Here is a 19,338-nt window from a genome sequence, read left to right as displayed (position 1 = left end):
AAGCGGTGCTAAGTAAAAATTCCTCTTCTTTTTTCGTTGTGACTATGAGTGCAGTTCCCAATGTTCTCCAAGGTTCCTGTCTTCAAAACTTTCCTTCCAAAAATACAAGTATGACAAGATTTTGGTATCATCATTTCAGTATATGCATCTAAGATAAAAAATGACAAGTGGAAATTACTAAATATACTGCAAATATCTCAGCAACTAGATACCCTGATTTTTTTCAGAAATGCTAAGTATTTTCCATATTCTTTATAGGCAAGGGAGAAGGCAGATAAGATTACCTAAAATCAGGGCTGAGACTGGCGCTTCAAGCTGGTTGAATGGAGAATAAAGAACACATTGTCTGTCTTTGAAAATAAAAATTACTGAAGTGGCTTGCACAGTAACATATAGACTGTGAAAAATATGGAGCTTAGTTCTCCTGTCTTGATAACTTCTTTTAAGCACTTTCTGCTATTGAAATCATGCAGTGTAAGGCTTTCACAAGAAAATAGATTTCCAAGAAAGCCACTTTATTCAAACCTCAGTAATAATGCAAGCATAAGCTTTACTTTGGCCTCTGGATTTTTGTGTTCTTTCAGCATCGTGTGAGGGAAATACATAAAGCATATTTCTTTGTCACTTTTTATTTGCTTTTAAAAATAAAATATTCATCAGACATACAAAAAGAAAGAATTAATTTACTTCAAAGAAGAGGAATTTCTGTGCAGTAGGGTTCAGCATATCTGTAGAGGCTACAGCATGCTCCAGTTTTCTGAACAGTATTGAACTATTCTTTGATGATATTTTAAGAAGCTCTTTTAGAAGGAGCATTTCTGATGGAATACTCTCAGTCACAGTAGATACTTGTGTATTATATACTTAGCATTAGTATTGGATGTTTCCCCTAGGGTGTGGCAGATGCCTTGGACTTTTAGTACATTTATATTTACTTGCCAGTCATTGCTTATTACCAATGTGGGATTTAACTTCCTTTTCCTAAATCTTATCTGAAATCTGCCTGACAGGACAAGCCACAGAAGCTGATACAGCCCTGCCTGATCATGAGAGGAAATGGAAGAAAGATTAGTGTTAAAAATTGTGTGTCCACTGTTATCTCTGCTGTTAGTTGCCATCAAGATCAATAGTGGGTGGCTTCTTTGTTACTGCTATTGTCTTCAGCTGGGGACTAGGGGCGTACCTATGTTGAGGCTGGAGTGCTGCAGTGCTTTCAAAGTTCCTCTGAGAAGATCTTACCATTCAAATGTCTAAAACGAAACAACCACAATATCAGTGCAGTGGTAAAGATGCAGCTAAGTTTACTGCTTGCAAGCACATTTTCCTGATGATCACCAGTACAGGAGATAAGGTGTATCAAAATGACGTACTGGAGCAGCATCAAAAATACCTCACCAAAGACTACCATCATCTTCACTTAGTTTTAATTCTTATTTCATTAGCAGAGCAGCCCTGCTTAAATTTCACATTTTCTCTGTATCTTTGTTTTCTTAATATCCTGTCTTAGGTAGCCTAACGTCAGCTACATCGGGTTCAGAAGTTGTGCTACAGCCTTTCTTTCCTTGGGTCTTGAGAAGATTGAGCATGAATGCCATGCATGACAAGCTCTTATGTGACAATGTAGATGCTGAAGAGCATGCTGTAGCCCTACAGCTACAACATGAGGGACATAGAAATCTGTCACATACCTGCTAGTGCTAATGACAAGGCTACAAGCCTGAAATCTCCATCCATATCTGAAATCTGTTTGTTCACATTGTCTTGACTGCGTATGCATACAGTTAAAGATATAGATAGATGATAGAGAGAGATAGATGATATCGAGGTAGATGCAGGCGTGTATGCATGTTCCTGTGTACAAATGGATTTGGAACAATTTTCATCAGGAAGAAAATAATGAAAAGGACTATGTCCTAATTTTCATCCAATAAAATCTTTTCTTTTTGAGCTCCAAAAAGTCTTTAATCTTCTCAGAAATACATGACAAACTTAATCTAAAGAATTCTCATGGGACTGATGCAAATTGGTTGCTCAGTAGTTGAGATCTTTTAATAAAAGGCTAATCTTTAAACTCGACCAGAAACTTCTACTCAAAAGATTATACTTTTTTCACTCATGTTTTTTTAAGCAAGGTATTTTTCTTCTAAAAAGACACAAAAGTAAAGAAATAAAGGGAGAGGTAAGAAAATGCTCCAGTGAAGTTAGGATTTGTTTCTTGGTGGTTTGGTGCCTTTTGTGCTTAGCAGATACAATACCTCAGGGGGCAAACAACCCCAACAATTACAGTTGACAATTAATGCCTCTCTAGTTCCTAACATTTTTGTGACTAATTGCAACAAGCTGTGTCATTACACTGCAATGCACACAATTGCTCTGTTACAAGGGTAGTTTGGAAAGAAAAATTTAAATTCAGCCTATTATCCATCTGTTTTGGGTTTTTTTCATCCAGTGACATTCTAATGGAAAATACAGAAACTGTTCTGAATGGCAAGCAGAACTTGAAGGTCTCTATCCTGGATGAATGGCATAATTTCTTCTTCTTCATATCTCTCCCATTAAATCTTCATTTATTTTCCACAAAGCTTCAGTTAGAGACTCTCAATCCTGCTGGGATTTAGGAGCTAAATGTTACTAGGGTGCAGGCTGTATTTGAGAAAATACACACTTCCCAGAAGAAACATAAAATCCAGGGAATGTAAGTTATGAGAAGCTATGAGTTTGAACGATACAATAGATACCTGAAATGACAGTTAGGTGGCACTTAGGTCCTTTTGTTAACCTACCTGTCTGCTTCTCTGCAGATATGTCAAGACCAAATTGTAACAGACTGGTCTAACCTCCTCATACAGCAGCCTAACCTACCTTGAGGAAAGATAAAAGGCAGCTGATATCAAGTACTAGGAGTTTTTTAAGGTTCCTCATGATAGATACTGAGAAAATTGGGGAAGATGATTTAGATAAAAATGCTGTTGCCTGCCTACAAAAGCAGTGGGAAAAGAATACTCAGGGTAATTAGCAGTGACTCGGAGTCAAAATGGGAAGGTGTCTGAGAGATGTGACAAGGGCCTGCCCTGGCATGGTGTTAATATTTGCATTGTTGAGAGGTGCAATAGAGAATACTACATGGCTTACAGTGGCAGAATAGTAGAGAGAAGGCTCTCGGCCAGACACAAGAAATAGGACACAGTGATTATGTGGATGATTGTGATTAGATTTATTGCTAATACAGTATCTAAATATTTCCAGTGCGGCATGTAAATAGCAACTCTATTATCTATTAAATGGATTATACTGCACTCAGGTTGTGGTCCCTCCTGTTTAGTCATGAGCTTCTGTGAGACCCCCTTGCTTTCTAAACTTCTAGGTGTGGCTCAGTCCACTTAGTCTCAGATTTGGTCAACAGTTTATGTCTAAAGGGTTATAATATAAGCTGGTTTAGCTAGAAATATACAGGTTCACAATCTTTGGCCTTGTAGAATTCACAATTACAAAGCAAAAAAGCATCTGTGTAGCTACTTCAGGATTTTATCTCCCTATTTGACTGGACCTTGGTGCTTTTCATTCATGCATACAAGAGGGAGTGTTTCCTATCTTTGGGCTGAACACACCCTGCAGGAGTCCCCGCAGGGATGTGTGTGGAGGGAGCAGTCCACAGAGAAGCTGCCTGTAACCTTAGGAAACCAGTTTGCCCCCTTGGCCCAGTCTCCAGCAGGATTTTATACCCTTATGTAGGCCAAAGTAAATGGCAAACACTTCCTCTCCCATCTCTGGAGCACGTTAATTATGTGACCTCCTAGACAGTTCCTCCTGCAATACCCACCTGGTGTTCGCATCTTTGGACAAACCACATTGGCCATCAGAGATGGAGAAAAGGGGTGGGAGGCCAGGGGAACAATACATGCAAAGACCCATCACACTTACTAAATTCAAAGATGGTCTAGAGGGCAGTGAGTTAACCTGACAGAGGACAGGTGTTACTTCAAAGTAGAGTGGATGAGTGGAGAATCCATCTGAAGAAAACCAGTGTACTGTAGGAAAGGATCTGTGGGTTATCCAAGATGATTCCCAAGCACAGGTGAACAGTGCTGTAGTGCTGCAAGAAAATCAAACATTGTGATGGGACTTAGAAACAACAACATGCACAATTTGTAAGCCAGTCCTTCCACCCACCACAGGTCTGGCAAGGTCTTATAACAGTACCATGTTTGTTTTTGGACATGACAGCAAATGGATGTGGAGCAGCTGGACAGAGCTGAGACATGCTGAGAAGAGACATTGTGTCATATGAAAAAATCAGACAAAATGGGATTGTTTAGCCTAGAGAATGAGGAACTAGCTGGTGACGACAGCAGTCTATTATGGAAAAGGTGGAAGAGAAGGGGATTCACCTGTTGTTCAAGCCCGTGGTAGAGAAGACAAGAAGTAGTGGCTATAAATTACAACTAGGAAGCATCAGCTTAAATACTAGTGGTTTAAAGTCTCCAATTTGGGAGCTTTGTAGAGGCAAAAATAATCTCACCAAAGAAGACCTCGCCTCAGGAGTTTGTCTGTAGCAGGTGATCCCTTTAAAGCTCCTTCAGCCTTGTGATTGATTGCTTTATTGGTGTCTAAATCTCAGCTAGACTGTTTTCCTGTCTCAAGAGCCATAGGCAATAGCAAAACCAAGTCCTGGGTGTCTTCACAAGTGCCATGTGTCTTTTAGGTTATCCAGGCCATAGCAATATTGTATTCTGAAGCTGTAAAAGTTTATTTTGCCTGTATTACTTTGCATTAACTGAATGGTGATGGAAACACCTGCTACTTTCTGTAAGAAGATAGTGCAACACAAACAGTGGCTACTTCATTTATTGATCTGCCTGGGACCTGCTCAGCCATATCATGACCTGTCAATTTTGAAACAGACAAAACTGCTGGAAATGGCAAGGCAGTGTCTAGATTAATCTCACCCACTTTCTCGTGTCTACTGTATAAATGCCTACAACCACACAAATCATGCTGATCTCCATTCACAGTGAGCAGAGAAACTAGGATGTAATTCATTTAACTTATTGCAGATGTCCTTATCAGGGTGATATGAACAGAAGTGCTTATTTTTCTCCATTGACTAGATGAAGACTTGATGCATAGCTCAGATAGCTCTGCATGGCAAATATCCTCATTTTCTAAGAAAAACTTTATCTGGTGTGTCTGTATTCAGAGTCCAACAGTATTGACATAGCGGTATTAGACAAACAACTGTGATGACCAGCAGCTGTTTGAAAGAGTAGGTATTAGGGAGACCTCACTCCACCTTTCAGTTAACTCCTACAGCTGCCAACTGCAGAAAAAACTAGGAGGTAGAGATTATAAATAAAGTTGAAATGACTGACCCTCTAGGAAAGAAGTATCATGCAAATGATGTTAAAACCAAAGAATTAATATGTAAAATCAGGGCAAATGTCTTTCAGCTTAAGAGTCTTTTGATGGAGACTGCCATGTATGGGTGTTTATTTTGAATTAGAATGACCACGTAGATTGAAAAGCATAATATTTCTTCCCTTGGGCCCTCCAGATGAATTGTGAAGGTCAGGTTCATGCTATGTCTAGAGTTACATATTCATTATCAATTTTTTAATCATTAAAAAAATAATCTAAGAGGAAGGAGCATGTCCTAAGATTTTTTTTCTTGAAAGCGTCTCCCTTTCCTATGTCAGGATTTTCAGTAAAACACATTTTTTTAATTGAGAAAAGAGTAGAATGCACTCTTTACCTTCAGTGTTTGAGTATTTAACCCTGCCTTCCTCTAAAAAATTAAATTTCTTCCTACAAAATCCCATAATTTTCTTTTCCTCTGGACTCAGCAACTGTGTTAAACAATATAGCATTGAAACCCTACCAGATATACAGGTTTTTACCAGTGCTTCCCTTGAAGGGTCAGGCATCCTGACTGGTTCCATAACTCCTGGCAGTTCCACCTCCCCCTTCTTTATCCTTCTCGCCTGCTCCCTCTTCAGCATTTGCCCCCAGTATATTTCTCTCTCTTTTATTACAGCGTTCTGTTCTGGGATTGCCTATGACAGTCAGATCTCATGCCAGTGGTTGCAATGTATGTACCCACTTAGCAGAAGCATTTAGTTACCAGGTTCCATTCTGAGTTGTACTATTCACAGTGCTGGAATCATTCTCAGTCACTTGCAGGAGAAAAATAGAATAAAACTTTTAGCTCTGGGGCTACTAGAGACAATGTTTTCTCAAGTGCATAAAGCTGTAATTGGTTTTTGATTGCTTGAGGATCCAGAATACAGAAGCCAATCAAGATGAACAAAGATCACCTTTTAGAAATTTGCCCTACACACAAACCCCTGAAAATATACACAGCATCGGACTGTATTTCTCTTAGCCATCTTAAAAAACCCCATCAAGTTTGACAGGAAATAAGTAGTTTGTGTATAACACAGAAAAGGATCACAAGAAGATTTCTGAGACTTCAATGTATATTACCCAGATGCATTAGAGTCCTGAAATAGCCAGTTGAAGAACCTTTCTCTGTACAAGAGGGTGTTATTCAGCAGTCCCTAGAGCTTCATTATAAATATGTTTTTACATAACTCCTTGGAACTCATGTTAAGATGAAAAAAGACTGTGTGGAGAAAGAGATATTAGTTAATTCCACTCCTTTTGTAACAGCTGCAATACTTTCCTGTTCTTTACCATGAAATTTTGAATCCCTAACAAGTTTCCATGGATTTTCCAAGGCAAAACCCCAAAATCTTGCTAAATGGGGGAAAAAATAAAGATACTATACCTTGTAAAAAATATTAAATGTTTTTTGCACTGTGGAGTGTTTGTAAATTTGGTGTGCAACACTATTGCATTGTAACTACTCAGCTAACACATGCTTGTATTTCCTAAGTATCAGCATGTTTTTAAAAAGTAATACACTGAATGTGGCTTTGCTGAAATGCATCACAGATAAAACTGTTGTGTTCCCCTAAAGTAAACTGCTAAGCACTGAAATTCAGACATTTTTAGAGAAATTTATTCACTTTCTTGTCACTGTCTCACACAAAGATTGAAAAGACCCTTACACACAAAGGCCTACCATTGCTGATGAGGTTAATGAAACTACCTACATGGTGAAATCTGCTGGATGAAGCTCCTAATTTCCAGCTTAGCTTTTTAAATACAGTAGGAAAAATGATTCATCAATATTTAATGTGCATATTTACTTATTTTCCAGTGACCCCCAGATAACCGATATGTTCCAGACTGCAGTCACTGAAATTGCATTATAAATAAACAATATAGCCACAAAGAGACAAATGCACAGGTGGGTAAACGAGCAGATCCCAGAATGCCACAGGGTTATTGCTCTCTGGAGTTAACAGTGAGAACGACAATATATCCCCTTACTATGATTTAAATTGTCTCCTCGAAAGAAGCAGGTGCTCCAAGCAAGAGAACCCAAACAGCTGTTAGGTATTCCACACAGCAGAAATACAAGACAAACAAAGATCAGAGAACAGACTGAGTGCAAATTAGAAGGAAGTGCAAAAGTCACTGCTCATTTCCCCAGCGTTTAGGTTGAAGCAACATGCAAATTGTTCCTGTGTGGGTAAGCAAGGGCTGCCTTGGAAGCAGATGCAGATGAACACTTCAGACTGTGGCCAGGCTGCTCCTGGTCTGGCCTTGGGCTGCAGTGCCAGTGGCAGAGAACACTGAGACACCATGTAACTGGCTCCAAAACGCCCATAGATCAGGGACATGTGTGACGGGTGAGATCACGTGTTATTTTTCCATTCAGTTTCTGTTTTCAAGCAGAATCTGAAAATCAGCTGTGTTCAGTTAAGTCCAACTGCATTAAGGACTTTTAGACTCATCAGGACACACTTCACTCATCAGCAGTGACACTGTCGTGCTGTTAGGTGATACTTTCCAACAGACCCAATCATTTCCACAAAATGCTGCAGCTGCATGCCAGAAAGGCTCCTTCTGTGTACAAACCTGACATCAATAGAGCATGAAAAATGGAATTGCCAGTAATTGCTTCATAGCAAACGGGAGTTTTAAAGCCATATATACAGAAAGCAAAAAATCAAGAGCAGAAAGTCAGTTTTAGGTAGCAAAATTTAAAAAAAATCCAAACACAAAATCCAACAAGCTAGCAGCCTGGCAGCAGTCTTTTTGGAGCTCTATACTGATTTTCAGCTCACAGCTGCTGAACACCAGCTGTGCGCACCTTATGGGCAGCCCACATGCCATTCCTGCAGCTTTCCAAAAGGCCCCCCTTGGTGAGCTGACCTTTTAGAGAGATTCTGGAGAAGGAATGCAATGTTTTATGCCTTACCAAGACGAAGGTAAAGTTGTTGAAAATTAAGGTTTCAATGTATCCCAAATATAAATTAGTAGCCAGCAGTGTGCTAGAGAGAACAGAGGGGCTGCTCACACCACAGGTTAAATATTCCTGATGAGCTCTCTGCTGCTGTGCTGGTGGAACTAAAAAAATTGTAATCTCTACCGCCTTAATGTTCTTTATGCTAAAGAGCTTCCTACAGGTGTTATTATTGGAGCGACAGTACTATCAATGTCGCCTTATATTTGCATTAGGAAATTTTGTTCAGCTTGCTTATATTATTTCCAAACTAGGATTTTTTTAGGCATACAGCTTGACATTTTCCATGCCCAAATACAGTCTTTAAAAAATTCCTAAAATGATGGTGTTTCTCTTTAGGAAACCCTTGGACTTTATCCTTTGGAAACGGTCTTGTCATTAGATGGGGACATAGTTTTTGTACTGTTACTTCTGTAATTTTAGTCAAACTCAGGCAAATGACTGCCCAAGTGAGTAAAGACTGCCACTTTTTTACAGTTTGAAGGTGTAATGAGTCAGGGCGCAATAAGCACGACAGAGTCAGAATATATTCAGGCAAAAAAAATTAAATGTGCCTGATGTCTGTTACAGAGACCAGCTGGCCTGACATTGCCCGTGGCATCATTATAATCTCTCTCTGTACAGCAGGGTGGCCTCATTGCTGCTGCCTACTGGGAAAGGTCCCTGGCTGTGCTAGTTTCTGAATGGTGCCAGTGAACTGTTTGTCAGAGTGCTTGTTGGTCCAGATCAAAACTGTGCCATCACTTATGAGTGCAGACAGGTGGGTGCCAGTACCCCAAGACTGTTTAATTTACTACTACAGCTTTGACCTCAGAGCTCCTGTGTGTCATCCTTACATACAAACGTGCTTCATACTCCGTTCTGTAACAAGCTTGAGTTGCATGAGCAACAGAGAGAATCTGTGTTTGCCCAGAATTACCTGTAGCAAGCCAAACTTTCCTTGAAACTGCTTTTTTTGCCTAACCTTAGGACACCCTTCTTCTTACTTTGCGGTCCTGGGTATTGTGCTAGAAGCAGCCTGACTCAATACCTGCTAGGTTTGATGTGCTGACCAAGATGGTACTGGACCAGACAGGGCAAAGGAGGACATTGGAGAGCTACCAGTTAGGGCTATTGGAGACACCAGGAATGCCTGGGCAGGGGAAACTGCATCAGGCGGACACAACTGGTTGAAGCTCTGTGAGTAACATTTCCTGCTACATAGTGCCAACCCATTCCCAGAGTAGGTCCACAGTGCTACTTTGCATACTACTTAGCATATGCTCACTGAGATAACATCTTGGTGGAGAAAATAGTCTTTGCTTATTTTGTCCAAAATTACTATAATCCATGCATTAAAAAAGCAAATTAAGCTTGAGTAGAAAAGTTTCATTTTAGTGCTTTGTAACTTTATAGTGTATGTCTTTCCCACATCAATAATGTGGTTTTAAAACAGATTTTCTGACTTGTCATGTTAGGTAAAATGCATGTATATGTATTTATCCTTTCTCTACAAATATGCCATGAACATCCTGGTACTATGGCTAAGTCAAAACACTGTAGGAAATGCAATTTAGAATTTGAAAATTTAGGTAACAATATTTTCATTAAAAAATTTAAGCATTTTTACTGGTTTGTTTCAGACAAAATTGCCACAGGACATCACTCAGGCTGAACTCAGGAAGGATGGCACATATACTGTTGAAGTGCTCTGTCTGACCCTGCAAACATTACCAACTTACAGCTGTAGTAATGAGCTACTGAAGAGCATGTTGCTTTAATATTGGAGAAATGAGTTTAGAACAAAGACAGGCTGTACTTAATTACAAACATGCTCAATGATCACATCTGAGAGCTCTTCAGTAGTAATGAGAGCAGATATTCTATATTTGGTACAAGACATAGTAGAGGAATTTGACAAACTGTCTGATGGTAAAATTAAGGACTCATTGACTCTGTGGGGTGCTTAGAGTTGTAATGAATTGCCTTCAGATAGATACTTGAACTCTTGTGTTTTGTACCAGCATCTGTGCAAAACCAGACCTGAGGAATTCAGAGTTGGTTTTATCCACAAAGGAGACCATCCTCCAGCAGCATTTCCTTCTTTTCTGGTAGGAAGCTGTGTCATGTTTGCTCAAAACTTCACCAAGCTTTAGACATGGAAATAAAAGTGATGACCTAAGCAAAATAAATAAGATTTGGATGTCTTTAAATATTACATCAGATGGACTATAAACTAATGAATATAATCAAGGCTTTGCTTTGCAGTAGCAACATGAGACAATTGAGATAATAGGTCAGAGAAGGAGACTTAAAAGCAGGCAACCTTTTAATACAGAGCTTACATTAAATTTTATTTATTCATCAGATCCCTTATTGAAATGATGAGATTTGGAGGCGCAATATGTACTCATTCTGATGGCATAAAACCTCCTTATTGTTTGGGCTCAGTTGTAAGTGTGTGTATTAAATAAAAAGCTAACACAAGATTTAAAATGGGGTCAAAACCAGGGTGATTACATTTTTTGTCACATCTGGCATTTGGTGATTATTTCAGTGTCTTACAATGGAAGAGACCAATTCCATAAGAAATGGATTATCCATGCACATATCATGAGGCAAACCCAGACACCCTCTTCATATTAAAAAATGTTCCCTTATCTCCCAAGAATACACTCTAGATTCTCCAGGATTCCACACACCCGTTGGTGTATTTTGGAGTCAGGTGCAGTGATGAAATTGCAGTGTCCCTGTGAGGACACAAGTTTACATCACCAGCAGACATCACCACCCTCTCCTGCCCTTTATTTTCCTTGACCCTTTCAGACATGTTGGTCAGTATGTGATTGGAATAGTCAGCGGGTTAATGAGGATTTGGCTGGCACTCCAACAGCCTGTGTTCCCAGGGTTCATACAGGGCTTGGGGAAGTACGCTTGATTCAAGGATGGGAAAAAATGGCCACAGTTAAGATTAAAACTCAACTGTGACCACATGCTCATGAAGGGAGCAATTAGACAAACTGCATGGTTTTGCATGACTGTATTTGTGAGAAATGCTCCCAATACCAGAGATTAGCAATACAACTGATAACCATTCAAACAATTTTTTTCAAAATGTCTATCCCACATTAAAATGAGAGATTTCTTTTCTCTCATGTGTTTGCCCTTTTTTTTCCAGGAGATTATTCATTTTTCAGCTCCACAAGACCCTTACCAGGTGCTTTTCATTAACTTCCTGTCCCAACTTCTCATAATATTCTATGGAGCCCTTGACCCCACACAGCTATCTATGTGCATCACTAAGGACTTCTGTGCCTCTTAAAATCTGGGCCTTAAACACTTAGGTGTCTATTCTTTTTATCAAAATGAATGTGGAAAGTCTCCACAGGTGCCAGTGGGAGGTCAGAGGGTTAATACACACTCGGGGTTCAGGGTTGTACAACATGGGGAGAAACTGCATCTTAGATTTCAGGTTGCGTACAAGGACAAGCTGAGTGTGCACGGGAACATCTTGGAGACAGTCCAGATTCCAGGTTCTCTTTAGGGTCCAGAAAGCTCAGCTAAACATAGAAGGGATGATGGGGTCATGGTGAATTCAAACTTTTGTGAAAGGGAGCAGATATTCTCAGCAACAGGCCCTTTTTCTCACCATCTGCGCCATTGTACAGTACTGCAATATCTTTAAGCCCAAAAAAGGGAATAATTTTACGCTCTATTTTTCTTTGTTTCTACACAAAGAGACAATAACAAAGCACTCTCTGGAAATGCAGTGGTTCTAAACATTCTCCTTGGTTGCTTCTGAGATTGTGTAGGAAGTCAGTAACTGTCAAGTATTCATGAGCAACTCGGCAGGTCAGTAAAGGGAATGCAAAACTGGCTCAAAGACAGGTCAGAAATGGTGTCTCTACACAGAGCTAAATCCCATGTAATTTGGGAACTGATGAGTGTTTCTCCAGTTTTAATTATGAGGGAAGCCTTCTGTTAGAATATTTTGTCCAGCATTACACTTCTCCTTTATCTAGGGAGCTGGCAGGGGGAGAGGACAGAAGCTCTTCAGGCAGTAGAAGTTGAATTTAATGGGATTCACAGAAGAGATTTAAGGAGCTAATCATCCTTATAGCTGCTCGAGTTCAATTTTTATCCCCCAAAGCTACTAATTTTTTAAGCATGTATTTTTGGCAGTGCTTTGCAGCAAATACCTCCCCTTGGGGCACATTGAAATGTGCAGGCTGTATTACATAAATGAGCTTCTTTGCCATCTCAGTAACCCATAAATGCCAGTGACACATAAAACTAGGTATTCCCTTATCTCAGCAGGCTGACCTAGTCATAGCCTTACACTTAATAAAGTCAGAGGAGGACACAGTGGCAAGCAGAGTTGCAGTGCTTAGATGCCAGGATCCAGAGTCAGAACTGACAGTATTGGATGCCCACAAAGTACTATCCAAACATGAGGAAGGGTCTACACCAGGATTCAAAAAAATTGGCACGTTCACCCTCTTCAGCCAAAGTAAATGCCATAGATGGCCATATGTTTGATATTCCATACATATATTGATATACATATGTATTCCATTTTGGGGAAATAGGGTTAGAAAATGCAAACCAAGCAAATGATTTCTTTGCATATATTTATCCCTCCCTCAGTTACCATATTTTGAGTTCAGTGTCATTTAAACTAATGAAGTAAGAAGAATGTTGTCCACAATTTGGAAGGAGATCCTTGGCACTACTTGGGCACCCCTTATGCCTCTTAGACACCTTGTTCTGATTGACACAATGCTTGTCAAGGAGCTGCAAAGTGCTTTTCACAGGGTGTAAATAGGTAGAAAAGTGAAATAACTGAGAGTTTTGTGGTTTCTATCAACTCACTTTAGATGGGAGAGATACACAGCCCTGCTTTCCTTGAGTTCCCAAAATTCCTGGCTTATTTGAACCCATCTTGCACAAGTCTACTATCTCCATAACACATCTTCCTTAAAACACAAGGGCATTATTTTAGCGTACTGAATGCAAGGACAGCTGAGCAACTCACCTCATAGCAGTTTCCTTCAACAGGAATGCGTGTCCTGTGCCTATATGGCAGAAGAGGGTCATTCATTTGTGTCTGGGCTCACAGCCCTGCACTGGGAGACAGCCAAGATTTGTCTGAAGCCAGCATTCTTGCTGCCAGGGGAGGCAGGCTCCAGAGGGTTTCTCAGCAGTTGATATTTACTGCAGTAAGAAGAAGAGGAGGGCTGAAATCAGCCAGATGTGGAAGGGTTGAGATGCCACCACCATTTTCAGCAAGTCTTCCAAAACCGAAGAGAGCCCACATGCAGATGTCAGAGGGTCTGTCCATCCAGGAGTCCCAGAGGCAGAACGCCCAAATGGCTTCTGGACACAGGAGGGCACAACAGGCTCTGAAAACACTCAGGAGTCCCTCTGCTGACCTCAAGTCCCATCTTAGACAGCTGCATAAAAAAGTATCGGGGGGTTGACTACTTCAGTTTTCAGAATTAGCACACAACCCATGAAATGATCCTCCCAAAAGCTGTCATGTTCCTCAAGCCCTCCTCTGAGTCCTTAGAGTTTTTCAGCTACCAAGTGCTTGGGAACACGGTCAAATATTTTCTGTATTTGTTTGGATAGAAGCAGTTTGAATCTTGTAGGTTAAGTACTGAGACAAGGCTGTGAAGTTTAGAAAGGACTGTGAAGATGCAGTGAAAAACACTTGGAAGGTATTGGGATGTTACACAAAATTTTTAGTGATTGTGGAAAGGCCAATGATAGAGAGACATCTTGAAGAAGAAAAAAGTCAATGAAGATGAGGAGCCAAGGCTATATGGGTCTTCCACCTGGTTGGTATCTTGTGTGTAGCAACTGTGGCCATGTTGAGTCAGGCAGAAAGAGCCATACATCTCACCACATGAATAAAGATGGAGAATTAAATGCCAGAGAGAGTACCTGGATCTTTTCAAACGTATTTTAAATGTATTTATCATGTAGTCACAACACTGAAAAGTCCACAACTGTAGTTCATTTATTATATCTTTTCTACCTAGGTAGAAAGGCACGTCAGCATCAGTGTATATTGCTCATGCTACCTGAAAATAAAATACATCCTGTTTCAGGAGTATCCCTCTTTCTGACATCCTTATCCTTACATTTGAAGAGAAAGATATGTAAATTGAGATTGTCAAGATTGTCTGTGGATTTGGATGATAAATTTGTATTTATTCCTGTAGAATTTAGGAAATGGGATGTTTCATAACAGTTTTGAATTATATTATTTTAAAGGTTTTTGATTTATTTTCTTTGCGCTGCCATGTTGATAACCTGAAAGATATGCAATATTGCACACAATAACCGCAGAAGCAATTATTACACTGGTGGCCTACTAAAGGCTTATTTTATCACATTTTTACAACATCAATATGCTCCTTAGAATATATGATCATGTATATCAGATGAATGCCAAAACCCAGTAATCACACAGTTACTAGGAGCTACTCCTGCACTCCCACAAAAGCTGCACTCATTTACTTTCAAACTTGTGGCTATGAGCCAGTGTACATGGGCAGCCTAAAATTATTAAACAAGGAGCTGCTTCTTCAATTGTGAGAATCTCTCTGGCTGTAGACCTTCAGTAACTTCTGGTGCCACTAAATCAAAAGCCTGACACAATTACTGACTCTGTGTGGGAACTTCTTAGACTTGCTTAATTTCTCACTTGACCAGGACTGAGCTTTCAAATCTTCACAATTTCTGTGATATTTGTAAACTGCTGATAATACAGAACTGTACTCATCAAGCACTGTTTGTTACATTCTGGTAAGAAAAATAATTAGTATAAGCATATTTATATAATTACAGTAAAAAGCTTTGCTTTTCATGGTGCTAAAACTTATTTTTAATTGGATTAACAAACTGAATTAATTTTATATAATTGTCTTGGATTCTGTAGTTCATCTGTTAAAAATCATTATCCCAGCTGGCCCCTAGCAGTCTTTCCCCATGTCTGACCAACCAGTCCTGAATGCAGACACATGTGAAGTGCTGCCTCATGCTCCAGGGGGTGATGGAAATGCAGGAAGCTATCAATAGCCAGCTCAGGCTAATGAAAGCACATCTCTGCAGGGCCTGAGCAAGCTGATGATTAGTTGTTAATTATGTGGGGCAAGTTCAATGGCATTTCCCTGCAATAGGTTATGTCTGCTTGACCATGATATCTACTCAGTTTATACACCCATTTAATTACATTGCAGTCTTCATACTGGAAAAATGCAGAAGCTCCTATTAAGTGGATGATTAAAAAATAATTGGGATTGTAGTCTTATCACATAAACTCGTAAAGAATTTTCATTGTGTATGTATGCAATGGAAATACCAAGATCTACTTACCGTTTTGGTATCTGTCTGTTCCAAAAGAGAGTTCTCAGCCTGTTCCACGTAGCTCCCCTTTTCATCCTCACCCCTGCATTTCTACCAAGTGAGCTGTCTGTGACTGCTTCTAAAAGCCCCTCTGCCCACATTTTTCCTTGCTTTGTGAAAACTTCTCTGCACAGAGATTTTACAACATTTATGGAAGAAGAAATATTGTGTCATCCAACTCAGTTTCTCTTCTGCTTTCAGCACATCAACCATTATATTTTTTTCTTGGTATCCCACCCTATGGGAGTTTTTATCTGACCCCTCTTTAAGGTCTCCTTCTCCTCTCCTGACTCATCTGCTTTTCTCCTACATTTCAACTCTGTTTTCTTTCTGTGCCTACTAGTTAGTTGGAATCAGTCTGAGCTTCCTGGCTGACGCCTTCCAGATCCAACATTTTGCTTGTTGCCTCTCTCTGTTTAGATTTGGGTCTCATCTCTCCCTTGTCTGAATCAGAGTAACAGATACAGACTGTAGCTGCACTCCTCTGCCTCCTTCTTTTTTTTTTTCTCTCTCCAAATATTAGTAGTTTTGTCAAATCTCTGTCTGTCTCTGTGTTGCTTGGAAAAGGGGTTGTCTTTGTTACAGTAGAAATAGAGCTCTTTTGAGGTGTTGTGCCCATACATTTTCTGAACTTGGTAATGTACAGCTCATGTAATTGGAAAAGGACTATTTTGGACCAGTAAGAGCATTTAAGGGCTCCTTTGACACTGCAGAGTCCAGATTTGTTTAGTTTCCAATGCAGAGAAAGAGTCCCAGTCATGGAGTAAAGGATGTCTACTCTGATATGTACATTTAAGGTAGAGCCACGGGAAGCACTTTTGCTCCTGAGACATGGTCTGAACCCAGCCAGCCCATAAACAACCATAAACAATGATAAATAGCTCAGCTGCAGGTCTGTCTTCCTAGAAATCATTTTATATATAGATACGAAAACATTCCAGTTAAGCAGTCAGGTGTTTTATCATAGCACCAAGCTCTGACCCCTGGGGTCACATAGGATCTGCTCAGAACTGGAGTCTCAATAATTTTTTTTGTACTCTTTACAGACCTTTATACAGCTTCCAAATCTGAATCACAGTAGCTGTATTCACTGCCTGGAAAAACAGTTCCTATTCATTATCATCCCGCCAGTACTCCTTAGACTGCCAAATTGCCATCAGTGCTTTTACTCTTAGTTTGTATTTATCGTCCTCACTAGCTTAGCTTCTTGTGTTCTGTGTTCTTTTAGGAATGATAATTTAAAAAGATACCCTGCATTTGTTTGAAATAATACCTTTTCTCAGTGGCATGTCCAGCTGCAGGCTAGGGTGCTGACTTGCACATATCCTACAGCCATTCATCACAGTACAAGACTGTGAAATCGCATCACTGGTAGCTATGGACCCATCACAGGAGAGGGCTGTGGGACCTCACCTCTCTGCCGTGTCAGTTCAAAACAGAACCGGGCTCTAAGGGTGCCAAAGAGTCACGGGTCAGCTTTTCTTTCTGTAGCTGTGTGGGCAAAACTAGAAGTCTCATGAAGTATTATTTTTTGTCCATTTTTGGATTTTGGATCGTATGTAAAGGTTCACACTTGATAACTAAAATTCTGGGTGAAGGATTATTGCCATCAATATAATCTCTAAAATTTTTGTATTATACGACTGTGTGTTTGTAGCCATTTTATCTTCTTGGGCATACTGGCAGACTATTTTTCAGGTATATATAATGATTTATGCCTTTTCTCTTAGAGTGAAACTTATTTCACTGGAGTAATCACAGTTTCCAGTCTACCTTTTATCAATGACATCAACTTACCAGCCTAATGCTGCATTATCCCAGGAAAATCACGTTGTTGTGGTATAACCTTTCCCCAGAGAAGGCTGAATTGCTTTTATTACTTCCTGCTTGAACAACTGCTAATCTCATTTCTGGAGTTCTTCCAGCAGGATGAGTATACTTCTGACACGATGGATTCAAATCACCCTTGCCAGGATTTAACAGACTGAAATATCTTTCTTCAAGGGCAGAGATTTGATTTCTTACGGAATCTGTGATTTGAGGACAAGTGAGGTTTTTGCCCGGTTCTCCATTTATCATCCTGTTTCAATGAACTTGCCCATATTTTGAGTTTTCTGATTCCAAATTGATAATTAATTGCACCAACAGCCAGACTCTATAAAGATTTATAACCTGTAAGTCTCAAAATTTCTGTCCCCATTCAAAATGTAAACTACCCAGAATTAGTTGTTCAATTCCTGTTTTCCTGCATTCATTTTCCAGACTGTAACTTTTTAGTTTGCTAACCTGAACTGCTAAATCATCTGCTTACTTTTAAATCTAGTATTCAGATTCCCGAACTTTATTGATGTACAAAGAAGTAAGGTCTAGGGCCAAGAGCTTATGAGCAGTCACAGCACAAATGCATATCATACCCAGCCTTCACCAAGGTAATACTGTGGCTGTGTCCTCAAAATACTCTGAAGGGACACTCCCATTTCTAAACTAACAAGTTAAATTCTCCTGAGATGAGGCAGTAAAATTGCAGCAATGAACTTCTATTCAAAAAGCTCTCAGCTTTCACATTGAATACAATGCCTACAACAGGGCTCTCCTGGGTCTGGGGAAGGAGGTCTGAGGATGGTAGCAGAAGAAGAAAACGGGAGCCTTTCCCTTGAGCACCCAAAGCTCCTCCCCACCCCCGTCATTCCCCTTCTCTACCAGCCATCACACAGTTCCTGCAGTGACAACTACATGGTATGTCAGCCTGCTCAGGGATCTCTAAACACTATTACTGAAGAAATTTGTGTACCTTAACTTCTGCTTTTAGCTGGAGGTATTTTTTTTATGAAAGTCTGTCCCTTGAGCAACACCCTTTCAGTTCTTGGGGAAGAAAAAAGTTAAGCTGGTTTCTTCTGCTATGAAGGACTGATCCAAATAAACATCTTAGAGAAATAAGTGGATATTGGTAAGTCCCACGGGTCCTGCTGTGTCTCCATTTCCTCTCCCGGTCCATAATGTGCATTTTTCCTCTTAGCAGAAGGATTTAAGACATGGGCCCGAGACTAATGGGTTGCTGCTATTTAAGAGAATTTGCAAAATAGGGGAGTATCTTATCAGTGTGTCTTCTGAGACGATAAAGATGAATTTAAAGTCAAAAGCTAAGTTGTTTTTTTAAGCAACTTATATTGGATAAAATAGGCCCAATCACATTTTTAGTATCACTTAATGCATTGGGATCTCTAAAAGCCTCACTGTGCTGTTGTAATATAAACAATAACAACCATAACTGATTCCTTCTGGTGATGGATCTGATCTTGTGGAAGAAAATCCCAGACATAAGAGTAGTAAAAAGAGACTTATTTAATTATGTTGAGATAGCAAGTTGCCTGAATTCTGACAGTCCAGGTTTCTCATTTTCATAAAGGGTTTGGACCTGTCTGTTTCCAACCTGTTCTGTCCTACTCAGTGGGAGCAGTTTGATATGGACTGAAGAGCAAATCTGTTCTCTTTCACTAGGGCACACAGTGGTCAGGGCACAACAGCAAGGTGAACCTACTGGAAAAATTATTAGCAAAGTATATGGTATGAAGAGT

This window comes from Corvus cornix, chromosome 1A (genome assembly GCF_000738735.6).
Source record: "Corvus cornix cornix isolate S_Up_H32 chromosome 1A, ASM73873v5, whole genome shotgun sequence".
In the NCBI taxonomy this organism is placed as follows: domain Eukaryota; kingdom Metazoa; phylum Chordata; class Aves; order Passeriformes; family Corvidae; genus Corvus; species Corvus cornix.
This window is presented reverse-complemented; position numbering follows the sequence as displayed.